At 49.2% G+C, this 17,268-nt stretch overlaps 1 protein-coding gene across 1 annotated transcript in view; it reads left to right on the top strand.

Annotated features, from left to right (window-relative positions):
• Window positions 1-6,416: 6,416 nt before the first annotated feature.
• Window positions 6,417-17,268, top strand: part of LOC142579247 (proton channel OtopLc-like) — a 35,355-nt gene continuing 24,503 nt past the window's right edge. The window contains exon 1 of the mRNA XM_075689267.1: window positions 6,417-6,778. The gene's annotated coding sequence lies outside the window, so the exon portion shown is untranslated. The remainder of the gene's footprint in view (window positions 6,779-17,268) is intronic.

The raw sequence follows: 17,268 nt of genomic DNA, 5'->3' as shown, positions 1-17,268 counted from the left end.
AGGCGACCTCAACCGTCTCGTGCGCTGCTCCGTGGTCCATTGAGCGAGCGATAAAGCGGCGACGGAGAGGGGAGGTGGAGGAGAGGCAAGCATCGGGGAGCAGCACGGCACAGGACATCCCTATTTGGCACGCGCGTGAGAATCAGGGCCCGGCGTACGCGCGACGCAGTCCTTGGGGCGCGTGCCCCGCGGAGTGCACGTACAGCAGATGCTAATTCGGTCCTTCTTTCTGACCGCGCCACGACGCTTCCTCTTTTGGGGTGGCACCTTCGACCCGGACAGCCGGAGAGCGCGTGCGCCGGAGATTTATGCGCCACGGTATACGGCGCGCGAAGGAGAGGCACTCTGCGTACACACTGCGCCTTTGCCGGCTTCGTGCACTGGAGCCAAAGCTACGGGAGCCTGCCCGTCGTGTAGTTTCTTGCGAAAAAAAGAAATGCCGGAGGGAACTCGGACGCTAGAGTAAATACGGGAGTTCGGCATACGTGAAAGTTCGGTCCATCATGGGAACGATTAGTGTTGCGCGTGTATTTGCCTAAACTTCGTCTTCCTGACTTCAGACGCCTTTGTGACTTTGAAAATTGCCCATTTTAAGCGAAGTGTTGCCGTCTGCATGCAACGAGTCGCAATGATCGTGCATGGACCAGGGACAGTCATTGCCTTCCCTCGCTTAGAGAAATATGATTCCTTCGGAATTTAGAGATATAAGGATTGATGAATAACGCGACACGAGCGTATGAAGCCGCAAGCGCTAAGAATAGAGAAATCCATGTACTAATTATATTATGTCCACGGTAGCTGTACGGTCGGAGCACCAGCGTTCACTCTGTTATTTTTTGTAGGAAACACTAGGTTGCCAGCTAGTCGGAAACGAGACGCGGCTGCGTGTATTCATGACGCTCGCCTATTGTTCGTCGCTAATTCTTCCGTTATCTTTGCTTTCAGCCGTCTATGCTCGCGAGTGGATTAGCGGCAGACAACGGATGAACCTTTGTTCCGCTTGTCGTTCGCATAGTTCGCTGACGCAAACCGCAACTTTGGTTGCACTGCACGTAATTCCTGAAGCCGAGTACATTGAGGCGTGCGCGGAAGAAACAGCCGTGCACTGCAGTGTTGGTGGCATTGAACTCGTGCGACCGCTCGCTCTCAGCCGCAGCTCGCTTGATTGGTGGTCATGCAGGAACTGACGAAACGACGGTGAGCCCGGAAGTATGTTATGCGTGCACGAACTCGCACTGCATCCCGGATTGTGGTTTTGATTTCGAAATTGTGCCTTCTGGGTGTGCGCACGTCGCTCCATATTCTTCCTGCTGGTGCGGCATACTCGATAGGTGGGCACGGACTGGCGAGGCGTTATGTATAGAGACAGGAAGCGTTTGCAGCACGGGTTTCAGGCGCACCCCGGAAGAGCTGTTTGGTTACGAATCATGCTCCCCTGCAGCCCCTTCCCCTTCTTTTTTTTTCTTCGTGAAAGTACATGACGTGCGACGAGACATGAGACAAATAAATGTGCATGCAGTATGGATCCCGTCCTCCTCGCTTCATCTGACGTCTCTCTGCTCCAATTTTCCTGAGATCACGATTCATTCACTGACAAAGAGGGAGAAAAGAGGAAAGACCGCTTAGAAAGAAAAAGAATTCTTTCACATTTTTGAACAGGAAACTGTATTCAGTCGGGAGGGAACGGACACTGAACCTTCGTGTAGACTGTGCAAATCCATAGCACTGAAATTTCTTAGAAAGAAGACTACATATGTCGCAAAGGTGAAACGTTGTGAACGGGAGCAGAGAAATAACCGTCGTTTGAGACACCTTTAGTCGCAGATTTTATATAACCATAATTACGGGTAAGGGGCGCCCGCTTCATAACCTTTCTGTTGAAGGACCTGTAATAAGGATCTCTCCCTGTGTAGAACGGATGTGCTAAAATTACTAGGTTGTCGCAAATGCGACCAGCTATTGAATGACGCTACTTATACAACCTCCTTCTTTCCATTTGCAGGCTGTAAGCAATTTCTTTAGGCTCGGATCACCTTCTTTTTTTTGTCGCTTCGGGTCCTACAGCGCGCACCCAACGCACGGTACACGAGTGTTTTTGCACTCCGCCCCCATCGAAATGCGGGGGCCGCTGCCGGGATTCGAACGAGCGACCTCGTTGTGAGCAGCACAACGTCGTGCAGTCCGTGAGCTATTGCGGATGATCCGGCTAGTTTCTGCAGAAGCTAGCCAACAGCGTTGGGGTAAACCCGTTATTTATTTATTTATTTATTTATTTATTTATTTATTTATTTATTTATTTATTTATTTATTTATTTTCAAATACTGCAGCCCTATTCAGGGCTATTGCAGGAGTGGAGTACAACAATACGCAAGAAACAAAAAAAAAGGCATTTGAACATAATCGATAAAAAAAGGCACAGCAATCTTATCACACTAGTGCTTCTACAAAATCAGGCAGTGCCAATTCACGAACAGAACCGGGTAATTCGTTCCAACAGTCGACAACTCTCGGGAAATAACTGTGTTTGAACGTGTTGGTGCCCGCAAAGAAAGGCTTTAGGTTGAGGGTGTTAGAACGTCTAGTTGGAAGCGCACTGGCATACGAGATGTAATCAGCGGACAGTCGACCACATGAGTGAATAATTGAATGCAATAGCTTCACGGAATCTATATGCCGCCTTGTGCATAGAAGAGATAAAGTCAAGGAATTCATTGCGGATGAGGGCGAAAAATCACGATCGTAGCGACGACAAATGAAACGAACAGCCTTCCTTTGCACCGATTCAACTTTGTTAATGTCGCAACCTTATACTGGTTCCAGACGCATGAAGCGTACTGTAATATAGGAGGAATGAGTGTTTTATACATTACTAATTTAGTGTGTTTTGGCGATTTAGATAATGTTCGTCTCAAGTAACCTAATTTTCTTCGTGCTATAGATGTAATGTGATCAATATGGTGTGACCACTGCATGTTGTGCGTGAAGACAACTCCACGGTATTTGTACACCTGTGCCCGGGGAACTATTGTGTTATTGAAAGCGTACACATGCTGTGAAGGAAAATGGCTGTTTGTAAATGATACTACTACGGTTTTTTGAAAGTTAATGCGGATCTGCTATAGTCCGTACGCCAGGTGCAAAATCTGTTGAAGAAATCCTGAAGTAAGGCGTGATCACTAGGAGAAGAAATTACCTGGTATAGCACGCAGTCTTCGGCATTAAGACGGACTTATGACTTAATATTGTTAGGCCGTTTCACCCCAACGCTTTTGGCAAAGACAGCAATTTTCCAGAACCATAGTGTAAGTATGCAGACTACAAAAATATTATTATTTTTTTCTTTAGTACGAACGTATCAGGTCTTCAAGTGCTTTTTTTTTTCTTTTTTTAAAACGTTTCATCGCTTGCTTCGAGAACGCTTTTGAAAAGCCACCCTGCTTTATCGGCTATGGCTAGCAATGACTTCTACGAAGTTCTTTTCTTTTTTTTTTTTTTTCGCATCGGGATGGCCGACAACACCTCGTGGTATGGCTGCGGTCTCGAGGAGACCCTTCAACGCGGTCTGTGTGACTCTCCTAGCTACAGTGTACCAAGACGATCGCTCGCAATTGTGCTAGCTTGATTTAATAAAAAGCTATTATCATTGAGAAGTATTCTGGGAGGCCTATATAACTCATAAGCCATCGCAGCTGAAGGCGACAGAGGTGTGACTACCGTTTTTAAGGACAACAGACCAGCACAAGCAGCTGCAGCCCGAATGGGCGCTCGCAGTGCTGCACGTGATCCTGTGATGTGACAGCCTGCGGTGATAAAGTGACGAGCTGTGACTTGTGTGTGTGCGTGTGCTCTCTCTCTCTCTCTCTCTCTCTCTCTCTGCTTTCTTATTTTTCTGCTACCCCTTTCTCTGTTGTAGGGTAACAAACCGTACTTACAGGTCTGATTAACATCCCCACCTTTCCCCTCTTCTTGATAACCCTCGGTGCTTAGTTGGACTTATAATTGTTTTTAACAGTGACAGATGGATGCAAGCAAATGGACACACACAAGCATGTCCTGCCAACATGGCCGAACGTCAACGCTGGTCAAGCTCGTTTGGGCTTGTTTCGAGAAAGCTATCCCTTCGATGCACTGCGATATAGAAAAAAAAAAAGAAAGACAGCCGACACGGGGCACTGGCTACGAGTGAGAAAGAAAATCTTAGCTCATCCACACGGCCACCCTGGGAAAGTATTTCATCGGCCCGTTTTCTTTTGGTAACCCTCACCGTCGATGATAGTGCACATTCGCGTGACAAATGCGCGAAGGCACATTTCACGATGTAAATAAAGGGCGGGTGTGGCGGCACAGGAAGCGTCCATGTGAAACCGCACGCCCCTTTCGCAGTCCGAACGGAGGCGACGGGCGGCCTTCCTCGGCACCTGCAGCGTGCGCGTCGTTGTCCCGCGCCGCCGTTGTTTGCCCAGCGGGAGCGTCGCGCGCGAGGGCGTGGACGAGAGGGCCGCGCCGCCGGTTCCGCCGTATCCGGTCCCGTCCGCGAGAGCTAGCTGCCCGCGCAGAAGCCGCCGCACCGCGCTTTACAAACACGCGCTACCCGGTCTCGCGAAAGGTCCTCCTCGGCCGACCGTCCCCGCAGCAGACAAGCGACGTCGCTCGCCCCAGTGACTTTTTTATGATTGCGCGTCGCTGGCAGGCGACGCTCGCGGGAACTGCCACGAGGAGCGCGTGCGCCCTCTCCTTCTTACGCGCGCTCTCCGTTGTCGTCAACCGCGATGACGCCGCGACAACTTGACGACCCGAGGACGCCGCCGTCGCGCTGACAGCGAGTGTGCGTCGCTCGCTATCGACGCTGCTCTGCGCTGCCCCTAATGGTAATCAAAGTGAGAGATCCTTGGAAGAGAGCAAAGAGAGGGTTTTTCGTACCGGGAGGAAAAAGTATTCAGACTGAATATATTAACATTCCACCGGGGGCGTAGCCGGAGGTTCTTAGAAAAAGAAAGCGTAATTTTAATAAGCCCCACAAGAACTCCTTCCTCAGAAGGAAAGGTAGGTTATGGAAAGGCTGAAAACGCTCTAAAAAAGGATACGATGATACAAGACATTCCCGGCTGTATATGACCTCGCTGATCAACTGTGGGCCGTCAGGCATGCCGCGGAAGCCGTCCGTGTCCAAGGACTCGAGGCCGTCACCTACGCTGGGGTGCTTATGGCCCCGCACCGCCCAAATAGCCGGACACTTAGAATAAAGTTTTCATTCACTCACTCTATATGCTATTTCATTCTAGCAGAAGGGCCCGTAACCCTTATTCAGAACCTAACCTTGACTAGCGGAGAAGTAGCGTTGCTTTGATTGACTTGGGTAAGTATAATATGCCGTCTCCGTCTGACTGCTTATTTAGCGGCTCTTTTGGACCATGCCTTGTAGAGCTCCTGTGCATATCCTTGGCTCTAAAGGAATACCTCCTAGGCTAAGAAGCGCGAAGATACCTTTATTTCTCTTGACACCACTTCCCCGTTTACCGTCTTTCATCGTGATGACATCCTGCAGAAATATAGGCAAATCGTAGGCAACAGTCAAGCCAGATGCAGGACGCTCTGTCACGTTGTCGCCAACCTTTGTTCTTTTCTGCGGGCGGATAGATCGTTAAAGTTGATATCGACGCCGACGTGCATGTCCTCGTTTCGTACTCTGTTTTTCTCACGATTCTTCACTGCAACCTTGGGTCAACAGCAGGGTGCTATGCATTGTCTCAGCAGGAACGAAAAGTATTCGGTGGGCGTCGAAGAAAACCGGAAATAAAAGCTAGACCAACAGTGAGATCAAGCTCCGTATGATGCGTTGAATCCTCCTGGCTCTTTTGTATGCGTTTTCTTTTTCTTTTCTTTTTTTCATATTGGACAATACGCCTTAGGAATAAGACGCCTTTTCTCAGTAAATTAAAGATTAAAAGTCGCCCTTATTTTTGTTTCGGTCTAGCAAGCACTTTCAGATTGTGGCCTCCTAAAGACATGCCTTCCGCATGAATATCGTGTTCTTAGGCTCACTGGCACAGATACGAAAGACGCGAGACTCTTTGCACTCGAAAAGCCGGGGCAAGTAACGAAGTAGCAGTAAATACCACTTGAACGGGACACCCGCAAGACTGTATAACTGTGCCCGCGCTGCTCCCTTTAGAGAGACAGGGCGCTCGTCTTGGAGGGGCGAGACATACTCTTTAATAACATCGTGACAAGAAAAACGAAAGGAAAGAAAACCCAGGAGAAAGTGCCTCGGGCTCTTAGAACCGGGAGGCAAGCAAAGGGCAAGCCAAGGCACCCTCGCCTCCCTCTTCAAAATCAGTCTCGCCCCGAAGCGCCACACGGCGGGCTACAGCGGGCTGGCGGGACGACCCTCCCGCGCGCACACCCTCGCCACGTGCTGGTCGCAACGCAAGCCGAGCTGCTGCGTGTCCAGAGAAGCGGAGCGGACGAAGGCTCGAGCTGGGGTGCCCGCCGGATGCTGCGGACCGCGTCACTCACCCCTCGCGCGAGACGCGGCTGATCGGCGAGCTTCAGAGCGGCCTGCCAGCGCTGTTGCCGCTGGCGTCGCTGCCTTTCACTTGTCGACTCTTCGTGTTTACCCGCTCTGTGGGAGGAGAGCCCGGCTGTGATGATGAGACGCGCGGATGGTCTCACGATGACGGCGACTCGCCGACAACGACCGGTGGTCTCCTCTGAGGATTGACGCTCGTCTGCCCCCTTCGGCGGAGGAAGAAGAAGGGTGCGCTGTGCGTAACGAAGGTGAGGACGTCTTCTGCTGGCATTATAGCCGCCACTGTGGGGTGAGGTCGTCCTTCGGATGTTCTTTTTTTTTTTTTGTATACAGCCCCAAATGTGTAGTCGGGATGCTGTACAAATCGGGACGTTCTGCGGTTCGACACTTACAAGCCTCCCGCCGAAATGACTCTCTCCGCCTATAGCTACGCATTGTAGTTCCGTGAATGCTACCGCTAACCAGGTGGCCAGTATCATCTAAAACCTTTTAACAGGGCATTCGCCACCGCGCACTTACCTATTCGGGAACTGCGAGGGAAGACCATGGCTTCGCCGCTGTTCACAGGCACGTTCCTCCTTCTCGGAATCCGCATCGAAGCGCGACATTCTTTCTTGAAAGATGGGCACATGAGTGTAGAATTTGCACAGCATCTCCCACGACGTGTAACTTGATCGCAATCACGTTGACGACCGTTGAAATAACCTTTTGCAGCCAAGCTTCTTCCATAAGCGCGGTCGGCGGGAAGATGACGCACTAGTGTGGCTTTCCCGCGCTGAAGGCATATTGTACAGCGCAGGAGTGACGCGAATATGGGTAGGAAGCGAAGTGCAGCATTACAAGCAGTGTTGCGAGACTTTTAGACATACATAATTGAGTTCATAGAAAGGAAAGTTATAATCCACCTGACATTAGTACGATATAGCAGATTATTAATTATTCCAGTGCTTCTAGTTGTCGATTAAGGCGCCTTCGTCCCATTATCTACTGGAGTCCGTATTAGCTCGGTTGGCAGAGTGACTGCCCCGGAAAGCACTAGTGCTGGGTGCGATCCACGGCAACATTAGTGTAGAAATTAACATAATTTCGTCTCGTGCTGACTGTTACGGCTTCAAGCTACAGTTACGGTGTAAGGGGCGCCGCAGCAAAGGAATTAAGAATACATTTTTGCCATATTGTTTTCTTCAACAAGCACCGACATCTGGGCACACTATATAGCTTCTGCGTTCAACTTTCGTTCAAACGCAACCGCCGTTGCTGAAAATCGACCTCACGACCATGTGCTCGGAATGAGACAGAGACTATCAAATTTGATAACAAAAAGCGAAGTGGAAACTCGGTCAAGCGAGCAGTGCAGAAACTTGCCACCTGTCCACAAAAGCACTAGACGCGAAATTTTAGCGTTGTCTTTCCTCTCTTTTTTTTTTTACTAACGACTTCGATCACGCTTGTGTGACATGGTGATGGTGATGGTGATCACACGTGTGTGACATGGTGATGTATCCTTTACCCTCGAATACTTGTTGTGACATAATCGGCATGTACTTGTCAAATGTTTTCGTACAGTCACCCTTCTCATTTGTGCGAACAGTGCGAATTAAGACTCACGCCTCTCTCTCTCTCTCTCTCTCTCTCTTGCTCGTTATTTTTTATCACACGCGCAGGGAATTCAGTTGCCTCTCGAGCCATGTTCCGTAAATACTGACGCAGAACAGCGTGAAAAACAAGGGACGAGGAATCTTCTTCGTCAGTATGGAATACTAACTCACCCAGCATTCAGCACTTCAAAGTTAAGGAACTGTCGCGAAGCTACAAGCTCCCGAACACTAGCTCGCAGGCAAGTTTAACCCTCCAAGCTCGTTTCGAAGGACTCTAATGATCCAGGCAGGAAAAGGTCAGTGCACCGACCGAAATAACCGCGAGAAGGCTGACGAGTGACGTGCTTCTAGCGCGCCAAACGCCTGCAACATAAATCCATTTTTTTTTTCTCGGTTCATACGAAAGTATAGCTGCGCTCACTTTTCCCTGCATTTCAGCTTTGCACCTCAAATCGACATTTCAACTGGCCGCGTCCGCAAGTGCAGAAAGCGAAAACGGCCTATCTAAACCTATGCGGCGCACACTATACAGTCGTTTGGCTCAATCCACGCTTAATTCGTGCCGCGAGGTTCGTGTTGTCGCCAGAAATTATAGCTTTTCGCCCATAATAAGTACTATATATTAAGCCATCAAGCACCTTGCCAGAAATGTTTGTCGTTAAGCTTTAGTTGAAGTTGTGCGCGCGTTGTTGAATAGCTTACGGTAATCGGGACCGCTAAAGCTGAACATTTCCTTGTCGTATGACGCATCTGTTGTCCAGAAGAATTGAGAAACTTGATCCTCTCGAAGTCATCGGCCACGTTGTGCTGAACACGCCGCTTATCGTCAGATCACGCGAACCAAGCAGTATTTGACTCATTTTGGAGCGAGAACCATCCGAGAACCCCGAGCACTCTCTGTTAGTTTCGCTGAGCGCCTTGTGCAAAACGGTTAAGAGTGAGCGTAGTAGGAGGTGCCCGCCTCCCCACACCCGTATAGCCAGCGCCGCCGATTCCGTTTGAAGGTACACCCATAGTCCCTTATTGTTAACGAGCTCTGGGGCGAGTGAAAACCCCGTAGCCACGGAAGCACTCATCAAAGGCCGGCGATGCCTTGAACAAAAACAACAAAAAAAGGCAGCTTGCGAGCCATCAGCCACGTACAAACACGCTCCCAGGGTGCCCACTGCGTTATGTGACCCAGTTACTACCACCAGAAAGGAAAACAAGTCACAAGTTTCACGCGATAGCCTCGTGTAGGCTCATAGCGCGGATGGCAACCGCTGCCGCCCATACATGTCGGAAGTTCGACCGCTCGCGAATCCTCCAGCAGCCCGCCGAGACGCTTGTGCAATCGCGCTGGCAAGGGGAAACCGTGCCAGCCGAGGAGCTGCACGCTCCGTTGCTGCAGGCGCGGCTAAGAAAGAGCAAATCGCTCCGAGAAATCATGTGTGTCGTCACCCGCGGCTCTTCTCCGGTGACCCGCGGCGTCGCCTCGCGCTATAGAGCTGCGTGCAGCGAAAGCATAACCGAAAGCTCTCCCTCTCTCTCTTCCCTTCCTCCTCCGCGGCGTAAATCTGCCACGCCGTGTGTCTGGAGCCGTCAATGAAGAGCGTCTCGGCGACACGTCTTCCGCGCAATCGTATCCGTTATTTAGCGTCGTCGCATGTGCGAGTTGACTGCGTGTTGCATCCATTTCAGCACATGCGTAAAACTCGAAACGACCGTGCGTCGCATTTTGTTTCTTTTCTACGCGAGATCGCATAACCGTGCGCGCACGTCAGAACGCGGACACACTTTGAGGACTTGCTTACTCTGCCGCTGTCTTGCTGACATTCGCAAGGGTTTCTTGAAGCAGAAACGCATTTCCGGCGCTGGCGCGATGGTTCGACGCCGCACGATAACCACGCTGATCAAACGTGCGGATTATTTCAAAGCAAAGCCATTGCACATCGCAAGGTCTCAATATGGATTCTTATAAAGGCCAATCTTTATAGTCCATAGATTGTCTGTAGATTTCAGGCAAAATTGTGTGCCTTCACATAGGCCTGTTCTTTGGGCCACCATTAGTGCACTCACAGAATACACAGGATGTTTCACTTAACTTGAGCCAAACCACAAGAAAATATGCAGATGCTGCGTAGCTGGGCAAAAACTAAGGCAATCTTGTTTGTCGTCGCATCGAGATACTGAGATTATTTTTGGCATTGCGCCGTTAGATCATTAGTCTGACTTAATTAACTTCTCAATTATTACAATTAGATGAAAAGTGTCAATGAGAAAATTGTAGAGCAACATGAAAAACTTTCGATACAGCTTTGAGTTGCTTACTGCGAGCTACATAAAAGTTTTTTTCCGAGCGTGAAAGAAGCCCGCGAATACACGCAAAGTGCCTCGAGCGGCCAGTCGCGCAGCAATCTTGCGTGTATTCGTGGGCTTCTTTCACGCTCGGAAAAATACCTTTATGTAGCACGTATCATGTAGCGCGTAGAAAGAACATGACATGTCATGTTCATGTCATGATATGCATGGCGTGTATGCATGACATGACGAATTATCTGCACGCATGACATGGCATTACAAGAATGACATTCAGGCATGACATTACGTGATTAACATGATAAAGAAATGGAACAGCGTCAGTGCACTTTGCTCTTGCGCGCGCGAGGAGTGGCTTTACCATATAGCTTTGGAACTAAATTGTGGACTTTTGCGCAATTTTGGTCTCTTAGAGAGAGAGAGAGAGAGAAGAGAAGAGATAGAGATAGAGCAAATGATAAATGAAAGGTAGGGAGGTTAACCAGGAATGAGCCCGGTTGGCTACCCTACACTGGGGAAATGAAAAAGGGGAGGGAAAGATTGAAAGAAGAAGAGAAAGTCCACTGGGGATATCGTTCGGTCACTCAGCTCTCTTAGGGAGGATGCACAGGGACGCTAATATGCTGTATGAAATGCGAAGCATTCCTTGGCGATTTGCCACTTTGACAGTATCTATCTATCTATCTATCTATCTATCTATCTATCTATCTATCTATCTATCTATCTATCTATCTATCTATCTATCTATCTATCTATCTATCTATCTATCTATCTGCTACGTCTTGGTGCTCTCATGGTCGTTTCATTAACTCGGTATGTACCAACATTGGCATAGTACGACAACAATGTATGACGAACATAAATGATAGTAGTAGTAGATGATGATTATGATGAGTCATGTAGGTCATGAAATAGCCGCCCACCTCTTGGTATGTGCCAAAATTAGCATAGTATGTCAAGAGTGTATGACGAACATAAATGACAGGTCATGGCATGCATGTCATGTAGGTCACGAAACAGCCGCCTACGCCTTGGTATGCACCAAAATTAGCATAGTGTAACAAGAGTATATGACGAACACAAATGGTAGGTCATGACATGCGTGTTATATAGGTCTTAAAACAACTGCCTACATCTTGGTGCTCTCATGGTCGTTTCGCCAACTTGGTATCTACCATCATTGTATGATAAGAGTGTATGAAGAATGTAAATAATAAGTCACGACATGAATGTCATGATATGCGTGTCATGTAGGTCATGAAACAGCCACCTACATCTTGGTGTTCTCATGGTTGTTTCGTTAACTTGGTAAGCTCCCCGCGCACCGCCAAATGAACGTAGCTACACCGCGCCTCATAAGACACGTCAGAGGTACGGTCCGTGTTGCTGCCTTTTTGCAAGATGAGCAACGAAGTGTCGCGAGTATTCATTTGGTTAAGGCCCATTCACACTAGGCCAACACGACACGGATTTTGGTCTGCCGACTGTCGGCGACAGCCTTCTTTCCTTCGTGTCGGCGCCTCTGTCACATTGTACCGACGCCGACAGTCGGCAGAGAGGGCGGCGTCGGTAAAGTGTCACAGAGGCGCCGACACGAAGAAAAAAACGCTGTCACCGACAGTCGGCAGACTGAAACGGCACGCGAGGGCGCTCCGGGGCGCACCAGTACGATTTGTCGAGGATGCCATTTAAAGAAAAGAAATGCGCTATCTGGCCCCCTACTCTTTGTACAGGACCGCATTACATACACTAGCTACTGCCCGAACAAGTTACCAAAGATATTGCTTCCGAGTACTTCCTAATGTTTGTTCACAATAACTCTCAAACTGTAACTTCAAGTACGCTGAAGTTTCTTTCTTCTTTTTTTTCGATAGCGACGTTCAAAAGCCAGGTACCAATCTCCAACCAATCTGCTTTGCCGGTTGCCATTTCATGCTTACATCTACTCTCGATTACGGGAAAGCCAGAATATTTCTTTTTTACTGCCTATGTGCCGAAAACATCATGGGGTGTTTTTGTGTGGACACTTAGGTTAATGCTTATTTCGTGCTTTGTTGTTTTGATGATTGCGCCGCGCAGAAGTTGTTGGCTGTTACGTCCCTTTCTGCGATTCCACGTGAAGATGTGACGGCGTCCCTTTCCTTGAGTTTCCCACTGACCTGGTCCTGCTACAACGGTGAACATATCACGAAAGAACTTAGTTGTCTACGGCAACATTCCTTCGTCCGTCGTACGCACTTCCCACTTCAAACAAAAACGCTACAGAAAATACTCCAAGCTAAGGAAGCTCGTATCCGGAACTGTTCGGACACATTTTCCTTGGTATCATAGAAGTTATTTTTCCTAATACCACAGAAGATGTCATCTGTTTAGGAGCCTCTTAAGTAACCAACTAAAAGAAAACACTTCCTCTTGGGTCACCAAACGACGGTGCCTAAATAAGTCGGAAGAATTTGTTTCGAGTGATATAAGGTGTACAGAGACGCCAGAAGCACGGACGATGCGAGCGGACGCAAGTCGACGCAGGCCGCGTATCCGTCGTTTTTAAGGTGAAAGCCTTATATGCCCCATGAAACGGAAAATCCGGCGAGCGTCCGGCATTAGCATCGGATGGCAAAAAAAAAAAAAGAAAACACGTGACCAAGTGATGACGTCACGTTCCCGGCGCTGCACCCGCTGCAGCTCACACTGCGAAATCCCACGGTGAACAGCCACGGCGTCAAACAGACGCCGTGGCCCGCCCCTAGAAATAGATTAAGGTGGATTAAAGTGGATTAAGGTGGCTTAACGTGGGTTAAGGTGGAAAGAGTGGATTAAGGTGGATTAATATTGGTAGAAATTAGAGCAAGGTGGCTTAAGATTGGTACAAATTAAGTCAAGGTGGATTAAGGTTGGTGCAAATTAGAGCAAGGTGGATCAAGGTTGGTACAAAATAGAACAAGGTCGACTAAGGTTGATCAAGGTGGAATTTTAAGGTGATAACTCAGACAAATCCTAAGGCTTTCGCATTCAAAGCGCGCAAGGGTACTTAGGTGACTCAATTTTTTGCCTCACGGCATATAGTAACCGTAGAAGGTTTGCGCCCCCGAAATGTCCATGCTGCAAGAAAAACAAGGAAACTGCAAGTGTCAATAGCTGTCTTAACCGCAAAGTGCACACATTACGTAAACAACGCACTACGCAACACTGTGGAGGCGTTGCTGAGGCAGTAAAACTGGGGCAGAAAGCCGACCGCATTTAACTTGGGCCATTTTGCAAACCAGAGGAAGCCTATGTGCACGCCGTACTCAGTGAACCTCCTCACAGAGGTTTCTGCGGTCCTTGCTTGCCAACACAAGGAAGAGATTGACCTCATCAAGAGAGGACCGTCGCTCACAACGGTGTAGCGTAAGTACTGTCGAGGAGGAGGAGGAGTATTTTAATGATTGGAAAATGTAGAGAGGTCGGCTGGATATTGGAGCATCTGGCCGGCTACTCCTCGTAAGGGAAGGTGAAAAGGGGAAGAAAAAGGGTCACAATGGGGGATGATAATGGGAGGAACGAAGTGCACACATTACACAACTGGTATCACAGGCGTGAGTCCAGACCCGTGCCACCTAGGAAACGTGAAAATGCACGCATTGTCTCTGTCGTCTGCCAACTCTGTGGCCATGCGCCTAGCAAGAGGTCCTCCGACAGTGGTCTATTTTGTAAATGTCTCAATGTATCTGCCATTGTCAGTCTTTCGCGCGCATACTCAGGGCACACCACGAGCACATATGTTCTATAGTCTCTACAGTACCACACACTGAACAGTCCGGGGAGTCTGTCCGTCCAATAATGTGCAAATATTTGCGCGTGAAGGCGACGCCTAATCGCAGTCTGTGTATCAGGCATGCATGAGGGCGTAGAATTCTACGCAGAATAGGAAATTTCATATCGAGATCCAGCCTTTTAAGGCGGACGTGACGAGCGTCTGGCTGGGCCAAGTATCTTCTCGTCGCACTCCTCATTAATTCCTACAGGAGGCATGTGATGTCCGGTCTGGAGAAAGGCACTACAGTTCGCAGGCCATTGCTGAGGGCGCGTCTTGCTGCAGCATCGGCCATCTCATTACCGTTGAGCCCACAGTGTCCCGGGATCCATTGGAACACTATGCGGTGGTGTTTTTCTTGAGCGCATGAAAGTAGCTCGGTGATCTGCAGTGCCAGAACCTGATATGCGGTGTGACGCAGGAAGCATCCCAAAATTTCCAGCGCGGGTTTTGAGTCCGTGAAAATGCACCACTCTTGAGGTCTTTTTCCACAGATGTGGGGAATCGCTTCCCGAATAGCCACAAGCTCTGCAGCGGTTGATGTAGAATTATGGTCTAGTATGAAACCTCGAGTCATCTGTTGGGCTGGTATCACCACAGCTGCTGTCGATGCCTTTGGTGACGCGGAGCCGTCTGTGTAAACATGAACATATGTCTGGTATTCTGACCAGATGTACGCGAGAGCAAGTTGTTGTAGTCCACTGACGGGAACCAATGATTTCTTTAGTATGCCCGGGACATGTACGCATACGGAAGGTTGAACCATCACCCATGGTGGTTTGACGGGGTGATATGGAAGGGCCTAGCCTGATGTTGTGTGGGGTAGATGGCAGCGGAGTGCACTTGTGAAACTGCTGTCCGGCCGCTCATGTAGAACCGACGTCAATGGATGGCAATGGTGTCGTGTCAGTAAGCGTAAATACACATGAAGTGGTTCGTGGGACAGGTATATCGATAATGGGCATACGTGGGCTTCCTCAATTGTGCCTTTGTTGGAGGCACGCCGTGGCAACCCGAGGCATATTTTGAGTGCCTGCGCTTGGACGCTCTCTAATGTCCGTAAGCAGGAAATGCTCAAGTTTGAGAGTATCGGAAGGCTGTATCGAATGTAGCCTACGAAAAGAGACTGATAAAGTCTTAGTAATGAGCCTTCCGTGGGGCCCCATTTGATGCCTGTTGCGAAGCGAAGAACATGGCAAAACAGATTAAGTTTTTGCTTCAACATATTAACATGCCTCGTCCATGACAAATCGCGGTTGATGATAATGCCCAAGAATCTGTGGTGAGAGACATAAGGTATTATGACACCGTTAATGGAGATCGGGTAGCGGCAGACGGATTTGCGCGTGAATGCAACCACAGCACATTTTTCGGCAGCTAAGCGCAAACCCTGACGCCGTATGTATCGTGAAGTAGATGACACAGCCCGTTGTAATTTCGCACGTAGTTGTGGGCGTGTTGTACCAGAAGCCCAGATGCAGATGTCATCTGCATATGCACTGATGTGGATCTGAGGTGGAAGTTCGCTCACCAGGCCAATCAGTGCCACATTAAATAATGTTGGGCTGAGAACTCCTCCCTGAGGAACTCCACGGCATACCTGATGACGGTTAGTCTCTCCGTCAGGCGTGGACATGTAAACGAAACGGCCGCTGAGGTAGCTCACAATCCACAGGTAGAGCCGGAGGCCAATATCCAAGTCATCTAGGGCATCGAGAATGGCTTCATGAAGGATGTTGTCGTAGGCCCCTTTGATATCTAAGAAAACAGCGGCGACGAGTCGGCGTTGACGTTTTTCATGTTCCACTGTCGTAACGAGGTCAATGACGCTGTCAATTGAAGAACGACCCCGCCGAAAACCGGTCATCATGTTCGGATAAAGATTATTTCTTTCCAGAAACCATTCGAGCCTCGCCAGGACCATTCGTTCCATAACTTTTCCAACACAGTTGGCTAATGCAACTGGGCGGTATGAGGTAAGCTCATAAGGAGTCTTTCCAGGCTTCAAGAGAGCAACCAGGCGGCTGATCTTCCACTGCTGTGGAACAATACCGGAGACCCATGTGTCGTTGTAATAATTGAGCAGCGCAGTGCTACCAGCCCTGCCAAGGTGACATAGAGACGAGTACGAGATCCCGTCAGGGCCAGGAGCAGATGAATGCCGACACGACGCAAGAGCAGCCTCTAATTCGGGCATCGTAAAGAGCAAGTCGTAGTAGTCACTTGAGGAAGGTGGCGCACAAACTTCGAATTGGATTGAGGCTGGTTGAGTTGTGCCCACAATCATTTTGCAGAAGTCGTCCGCTACCTCTACATCATTGCGGCGTTGGAAAAGGGCCAGAGCTCTGAAAGGGTACCTTTCTTGTGGGGGAAAACGTAGGCTCCTGACTACATGCCAAATACGTGACAGCGGCTTGCGAGGATCCAGTGATGAGCAGAGCTTTCTCCAGCGCTTCCTTCCTAATTTCTCGAGATGGTGCTTTATTTGTCGTTGAGCTCGGCGACAAAGGGCGAGATCGTACGTGGATTTCGTCCTTCTATATTTCCTTTCAGCGCGCCGTCGGACTGCGCGCAACCTCTCGAATTCCACGTCGATAGGAGACCCCGGTGTAGGTGCACATATGTTCCGCGTGGCCTCACCAAGGGCGGGCGTGATCAAGTCTTCTATTTGGGTTGGTGACTCGAGATTCGCACAGGAATTCTCCACGAATGTCTTAAAAGTGGGCCAGTCTGTGCACCGCACATGAGACGAAGTGGTAGGTGCGAACCACTTTACGCAGATATACGTTGGTATGTGATCACTCCCCATGTGTTTCCACATCACTGAACCATCTAATAGAAGACTGTAGTCGTGAGGAAACAAACGTCAGGTCCAAGCACCTACTGTAGGACGTGCCACGCAGAAACGTAGGAGAGCCATCGTTAATATTGACGAAATCCTGTGAGTGCATAAAGTCAGACAAGGCTTTGCCTCGGTTATTCATTACTATACTTCCCCATTGGGGGTGATGAGCATTGAAGTCGCCCACAATAATATGGGGAGCTGTGC

The sequence above is a fragment of the Dermacentor variabilis genome, chromosome 4 (assembly GCF_050947875.1).
Source record: "Dermacentor variabilis isolate Ectoservices chromosome 4, ASM5094787v1, whole genome shotgun sequence".
Taxonomy (NCBI): Eukaryota; Metazoa; Arthropoda; class Arachnida; order Ixodida; family Ixodidae; genus Dermacentor; species Dermacentor variabilis.
Note: the sequence above shows the minus strand (reverse complement) of the source record. Positions and strands in the feature narration are given on the sequence as shown.